At 37.8% G+C, this 7,582-nt stretch overlaps 1 non-coding gene across 1 annotated transcript; it reads right to left on the bottom strand.

The window, feature by feature from the left end:
• Positions 1–6,002: 6,002 nt before the first annotated feature.
• On the bottom strand, positions 6,003–6,109 carry LOC141698850 (small nucleolar RNA R71). Its single transcript, XR_012565349.1, has one exon. It is a non-coding gene; the product is annotated as a small nucleolar RNA R71 (small nucleolar RNA).
• Between the last annotated feature and the right edge of the window lie 1,473 nt (positions 6,110–7,582).

Here is a 7,582-nt window from a genome sequence, read left to right on the forward strand (position 1 = left end):
CTTGAACTCAATACCATTGTCACTTCTAATTTTTCTTACTTTGAGATTATGATGATTGTTGACTTGCCTTATATGATTAATAATGATTTTACTAGCTTCATCTTTAAATCCAAGAAAATATGTCCATGAGAAATTTAAAAAATCATCCACAATCACTAGGCAATACTTCTTCTTTGAGAGTGACAATATATTGACTAATCCAAACAAATCCATGTGCAATAGTTGTAGAGGTTCATCAATTGTTGATTCAAGATTCCTTTTGAATGATGCTTTCACTTATTTTCCTTTTTGATAAGCACCACACAGTCCATAGTTTGAGAACTCAACTTGAGGAATGCCTCTAATAAGGTCCTTCTTGACCAATTCATTCATGGTCCTGCAGTTCAAATGAGACAGCTTTTTGTGCCATAGCCAACTTTCATCTTGACTTGCTTTACTGAAAGAAAAATAATAGAATCTGCATTTGTTGAGTTGAAATCAGCTAGGTACACATTTCCTTTCCTCACTTTAGGAAGGACCCCTTTGTTGTTTTTCTTGCAGGTAACAACACAGGTTTCAGTTGTGAAAATAACAGAGTTGCCTTTATCACATAGTTGACTGACACTCAAAAGATTATATTTGAGACCATCAACTAGAGAAACTTCTTCAATGATGACATTCTCTCTTGAAATTAAGCCATATCCCATAATATAACCTTTGTTGTTATCTCCAAAGTTAATGCTTCGTCCAGCTCTTTCCTTGAACTCAGTGAGCATGGTAGAATCTCCAGTCATGTGACTTGAGCAACCACTGTCTAGATACAATAAATTATATCTATTTCCCTGCACACATCAAAACCAAATCAAGTTGATTTTGGTACCCAAGTTTCCTTGGGTCCAGCCTAGTTAGCCTTTTTCTTAGGCTTCTTAGTCTTTCCATCATTGGACTTAGGTGACTGTGAATCAACCTTTGTCTTAGGAGTAGGACTTTGAAACCCTTGATCAGTTATACAATTATCAGACACACTGAGATTAACATGGTATGGCAAAAATTGTACAAACATGTTATTCCAGTAAGGCATGCTAAATAGCATTTAGGGCATATTAAATGCAACATAATAGGGATTGTGTGCAAATGGCATATTATCATAATGTTCATATAGATTTTGTGCAGGCATAACAGACAAAGTATGTATTATGTTAGGAAAATATGGAGGTACAGACATGGGTGAATGTATCACATACTTGCACTTAGTAGATAAATTATTAACACTACCATACTTAACACATATCTTTCTAGGTGCATACTTATCGGGTGTGTAGTTATTGTGTTTGTTAATCCCTACCTTTCCATTCTACTGTTTTTCCTTTTAAATCTGCCTTGACCTCAATCTTCTCCAATCTTTCACTCAACGGCTTCATTGACAGATGCCCTACATTCATTCTGTTTGCATCTTTGGCTTTGCTTGATTCCCCTTGAACAAAGTGCTTGGTTACTGAACCATACTTCTCATTGAGCTTTGCTAGTTTTCCTTTACTAATGGTCTTTTTTCTCATTCAATGAATGAGAATCAACTTTCAACAAATGAGCTTTAGCTTTCAATGGATAAGCTTTATCATCCGTTGATTCAACATCCGTTGAAAGACCATCAACCAACTCTTGGTCCAGTTTCTTCTTGTTACTTTTCCAGTATTCTTCACAAAAGACTCAATTCCTTGAACTTTGGCAATTTGGGCACTTACATCTCTTAATGATTTCTAGGCCTTGATCACCTCTTACTCACGTTTAAGATGCTTTCTCAAAATCTCTTCTTTCTTCAAAGATTCAGTTAATTCATCCTTGGCAATCTTACACCTTATTCTCAATTTCTCAAACTCTATATATTGAGTTTGTAACACAATATTTCTATCACTCAAAAACAAGTTATTCTCTTTAATTCTATTATTTTCTTTAGTGAGTGATTTAAGTGTGACATGCAAGTGATATAATTCATTAGACATGTCATTTATAGCATCATTGCATTCATCTTTAGAAAGGTGTGCTAGGTTTATAGTGATTACCTAATTGCTTGATGAACTAAATTCTGTTTCATTTAACTTGACCATTAGAGCTAGGTTGACATAATTCCTGTCTTCATCTGCATCCTCACCATCAGCTGCCTAGTCATTTTGTTGAGTAATAAAAGCCTTTTCCTTTTATTTGAGCAACTCAAAATATTTCTTCTTATAATCCACATGCTCAAACCTCCTCTTTTCTGAGCTTGGCTTTCTGCACTCATTAGCAAAGTGACCATTCATCCCATATTTGAAACATTTGAATTTAGCTTTATGAACCATGTTTCTGTTGGATTTTGTAGCTCCAAAGTTTCTCTTGAATTTGAGTTTTGCAAACCTCTTTGACAGAAAAGCCAGATGCTCATCAATATCATCCTGGCTTGTACAGTATTCATCTTCAGCCATCAACCCTTTGCCCTTTCCTCCTTCACAAAAACTTGTATTTGGTGCAGATTCAACATCTTCAACCTTCATCTCTTTTCCTCTCTCTTGTTCAGCTACCAATGCAACAGATCCACCCTTCTTTCTTCTTTTCTCTAATTGCTCATTCAGCTCCATTTCAAGCTCATAGGTTTTTAAGATACCATACAGTCTCACTAGAGTAAAGTCTTTACACTCGTGAGAATTTCTGAGAGAGACCGTCATTGGTTTCCATTATTTTGGTAGAGACCACGGGAATTTCAGATATGAATCTTTAGTTTGGTAGGCCCTCCCATACAACTTTAAGCCATTGAGTAGTTTTTGAAATCTACTAAAAGTATCCCTCAGTCACTCACCATCTTCAAAGTGAAAATGTTCATATTGTTGTATGAGAAGTTGCATTTTGTTTTCTCTAACTTGCTCAGTTCCCTCACATAGAACTTGAATTTGATCCCAAATTTCCTTAACAGTCTTGCAGTTAATGGTATTATCAAACATATCTCCATCAAGACCACTGAACATAATATTCATGGCCTTTTTATCTTTATGAACCTGCTCAATATCTTCATCTGTCCATTTTGACTTTGGCTTTGGGACTGTTTGCTCATTTCTAACAGCTCCTTCAACATCTGTTACAGTTCTACGAGGAACATGAGGTCCTTTCTCTATGCAGTCAACATATCTTTCATCTTGAGAGATGAAGGTGCATCTTCACTTTCCACTGATGATAGTTGTCTTTGTCCAGAATTGGAATCTTCACTCCAACATCCTTTCTTCTCGTGTTGTTTAATTGCTTTGATCTTTTAACTCTTTGTGTGTTAAGTGCGTGCTCTGATACCAACTGTTATTCCCTAACAATCTAACAACAAAATTACAGAAGGGGGTTGAATGGAATTCTGGTTTCTTTTTTGAAAGTTTGAAAACTTCTTACAAAAATATATAATTGTGTTTAAATATGTTTGAGTGCAGATAAATAATAATAATATTCAAGAACATAAAGTAAATAAACAGATTTTTAAAAACTTTCTGGTGGATTGATATTACCACTAGATATATATATATATATATATATATGAAGAAATCTATGTGATACAAAGTTTTAGACAGCTGCTTACAAGTAACACAACTAAGAACTTGAGAGTGCTAAGAATACATCTTACAAAGATTCTCTAGCTGATGTGCTTGAATGCTTTATATTTTTCTTAGTTCTAAGTTACTGGCTACTCTTGGTTTATATATCACCAAGTTACATGTGAAATAAGACAAAACATAAAACCTATCAGCTAGATCCAATCACACGTTTCTTCATTTCTCTATCCAATGCAATCCAGTTAGATATTACATCTTTGAACGTCCCTGTTTTGCATGGAAGTGAAAATGCTTTATTTTCTTCTCCTTAATCTAGGCCACCACATTCTTTTTGTATACAATCAACCCTTGTGACTGTCAAGTGATAAGTGGCATTTTATACCACTTAGAACGTCTTAAAATGGCTTAAATTGGTGTCTTGAAATCAAGTATTTTGTGTATTTGATGCGTTTTTCTAGTGTTTATGCATTTTAGGGTATTAGTTGCATTTCGGAGGAGGAATCATCAAGAATAAGCCTTGGCATGTGTTCACCATTGCGAGAGGAAAAGAACGGGCAGATTACGGCGAAGAAACGGAGCAAACCTGGATTTTTTCCAGTAGGGTCCTGCGCTCCCGCGCAGCAGCCTTGCGCGCCCGCGCAGAAATGCTGAGCGGCCGCGCAGGGTCGGGGAAAAAGCTGAATTATTTTAGACTTCTACTTCTGTTTGGCTTCCAACTTCTATGTAATCTGAGTTTTATGGGACTATTATATAAGTAGATTTGAGACGTTTTCATAGAGAATAAGAAGGAGATTATGTTTTAGATTGTATTTTGCGCAAGAAGCGAAGGAGATAAGGAAGAAGACCGATTTAGCACACTGCAGCGAAGAGGAAGCATATATTCTTGTGATTCTTGTCTCGTTGTAACGTTGGATGATAGTTTTCTTGCTTTGACTTATTTACTCTTGTGACGTACTCTGTTTTAATATAAGTAGTTTAGTTATTATTTTCTTGTGTTGTTTATCATGATTTCATATGAACCCATGATGGCGATAAGTTCTATTATGGGCTAATCGTGATCATGGGGTTGCAAGGGATTTATTATGGAATTCTTTAGTTAATTGTTTAATACTTTAGTGTGTGATGATTGCATGATATCTAGTATTGGTTGTGCGTATTCGTCTTATGTACGTCGCGAACATATAAGATAGGGTGTTAATCTCTTGTGAAGCGACGGTGGATCTTGAGATTTAGAACTTGCCATGCTAGCATAGGTTCATGTATGTTGTGCATGATTAGTGGGTAACTCTAACAGTTTTATTTTTCCTATGTAATCAAAAGGAATAACTTGTGCTTAAATCGTTGTGTTGTCAATTTCTGTAGACATATAGGAACTCAACATGATTGATGACTATTCAACTTCTATCTTAATTGTGGATGTTTGGTAGAATGGTATTAGTACAATGAAAGTTGGCTTTTATCAGTTTCGTGTTATTCGATTAATATCATCACTGTCACATGCTAAAGGTAATAACAATGGCTATAGAAGGAAGTAATAATGAAGTTGTGATCTCATGAGTGTTTTATTATTGATAAATTGAAGTGTTAGTTAAGTGGTTAATTAAGTAGTTAATATTTAATCAACAATTTTAAGTGTTATTATCTTAACATTGAGAAGTAATCATACATTGGTGAGTGAGTTTAATTAGACAATAACTTAGTCTGAGTCTCTGAGGGAACGAACTAGAAAGTATTCTATATTACTTGCGAACGCGTATACTTGCGTGAATATTAGTGCGTGTTTTCGCCCTAACAAGTTTTTGGCGCCGCTGCCGGGGACTCGACGTATTTGTTTAGTTTATGTACTTACCATCATTGGTCATTAGGACTCAGTGATTAGGACGTAGTAGTTAATTACTCTTTTCGGTTGTGTTTCAGGTACTTTAGCAAGCGTTTATGCAAACTCGTTCTCGTGCTCGCAAGAGGACCTTAGATACAGCTGAGGAGAAAGACGAAGTTCTTGATACTCCGGAGAAGTTAGATTTTGAGGATTCGGATTCAGGAACTGAGCAGAAAGAACCAGTAAACATGGGAGATCATATTATTCAAGCTGATCCAGCTCTTATGGATTTTTCTCGGCCTAAAATTGATGACATTCAGTCAAGCATCCTTCATCCGGCTATTCAAGCTAACACCTTTGAAATCAAGCCGGGCATTATTCAGATGGTGCATAATTCTGTTTCTTTTGGAGGAGCGGCAACTGAAGACCCCAACATGCACATAAGGAATTTTGTCGAGATCTGCAGCACTTTTAAGTATAATGGCGTGACTGATGAGGCTATCAAGTTGAGGCTTTTCCCATTCTCACTGAGGGATAAGGCTAAAGACTGGTTACATTCTGAACCAGCTGGGTCCATCACTACGTGGCAAGATCTTGCGCAAAAGTTTCTGGTGAAGTTTTATCCAAAGGCAAAGACTGCTGCTATGAGGAGTGCTCTTACTCAGTTTGCGCAGCAACCTACAGAATCTATGTGCGAGGCTTGGGAACGCTACAAGGAAATGTTGAGAAAATGTCCACATCATGGAATGCCGGATTGGATGGTAATCACTGGTTTTTATAATGGTTTGGGGGCCCAATCTTGGCCCATGCTCGATGCAGCAGCTGGAGGCGCCTTATGGGCTAAAAGCTATACTGAGGCGTATAATCTTATCGAGACGATGGCTGCAAATGAGCATCAAAACCCAACTCAGAGGATGACGTCAGGCAAGGTAGCAGGTATTCTGGAAGTTGATGCAGCCACCGCTATTGCAGCCCAGCTCCAAGTGCTATCAATGAAGGTTGATTCTTTGGCTACGTATGGAGTTAATCAAATAGCTATGGTTTGTGAGCTTTGTGCAGGTTCTCATGCTACGGATCAGTGTTCTCTTGTCAATGAATCTGTTCAGTATGTGAATAATTATCAGCGACAACAGCAGCCTGTGCCAGCGACCTATCATCCTAACAACAGAAATCATCCAAATTTCAGCTGGGGGAATAATCAGAATGCTATTCAGCCAACATATCAGCAAGGAGTAAGTAAACAGTTTAACCCACCTGGATTCCAGCAACCACAGCAGTATGCTACAAGGTAATCATATCCTCAACAGGGAAGTGCAGCTGCACCTACTAGTGCTGATTTTGAGGAACTTAAGCTGTTGTGCAAAAGTCAGGCGGTTTCTATCAAGACCTTGGAAAATCAAATCGGTCAATTAGCCAATACAGTGCTCAATCGTCAACCTGGCACTCTTCCCAGTGACACGGAAGTACCAGGCAGGAAGGAAGCTAAAGAGCAAGTCAAGGCTATTACCTTAAGGTCTGGAAAAGTAGCTGATGCTGAAAAGGCAAAAGAAGTCGAAGCTGAAGTTAGAGATGAAGAATCTAAGCAAAAGGAGAAAGTGGCGGAACCAAAGAAGACTACTGTTGAACACACTCTGCCTGAGGCTAATACAGGGGAGAAACAGCTCTATCCTCCACCACCTTTTCCTAAGAGATTGCAACAACAAAAGCTGGATAGACAGTTCGGGAAGTTTCTGGAGGTGTTCAAGAAACTTCACATCAATATACCTTTCGCTGAGGCTCTGGAACAAATGCCTAGTTATGCGAAGTTTATGAAGACTATTCTTTCAAGGAAGGTGAAACTGGATGACCTTAAAACCGTTGCTCTCACGGAAGAATGCAGCGCTGTTCTGCAGCAAAAGTTACCACCAAAACTGAAAGATCCAGGAAGCTTCACCATTCCTTGCACCATTGGCAATCTAACTTTTGACAAGTGCCTTTGTGATTTGGGAGCAAGCATTAATCTGATGCCGTTGTCGATCTTTAAAAAGCTGGATCTGCCTGATCTAAAACCCACATACATGTCGCTATAATTGGCGGACCGTTCCATTACTTACCCAAGGGGCATAGTTGAGGATGTGCTCGTCAAGGTGGATAAGCTCTTCTTTCCTGCAGATTTTGTTATTCTGGATTTTGAGGAAGATAAGAAGATTCCCATAATCTTGGGGAGGTCTTTCTTGGCTAC

This window comes from Apium graveolens, chromosome 11 (genome assembly GCF_009905375.1).
Source record: "Apium graveolens cultivar Ventura chromosome 11, ASM990537v1, whole genome shotgun sequence".
Taxonomy (NCBI): domain Eukaryota; kingdom Viridiplantae; phylum Streptophyta; class Magnoliopsida; order Apiales; family Apiaceae; genus Apium; species Apium graveolens.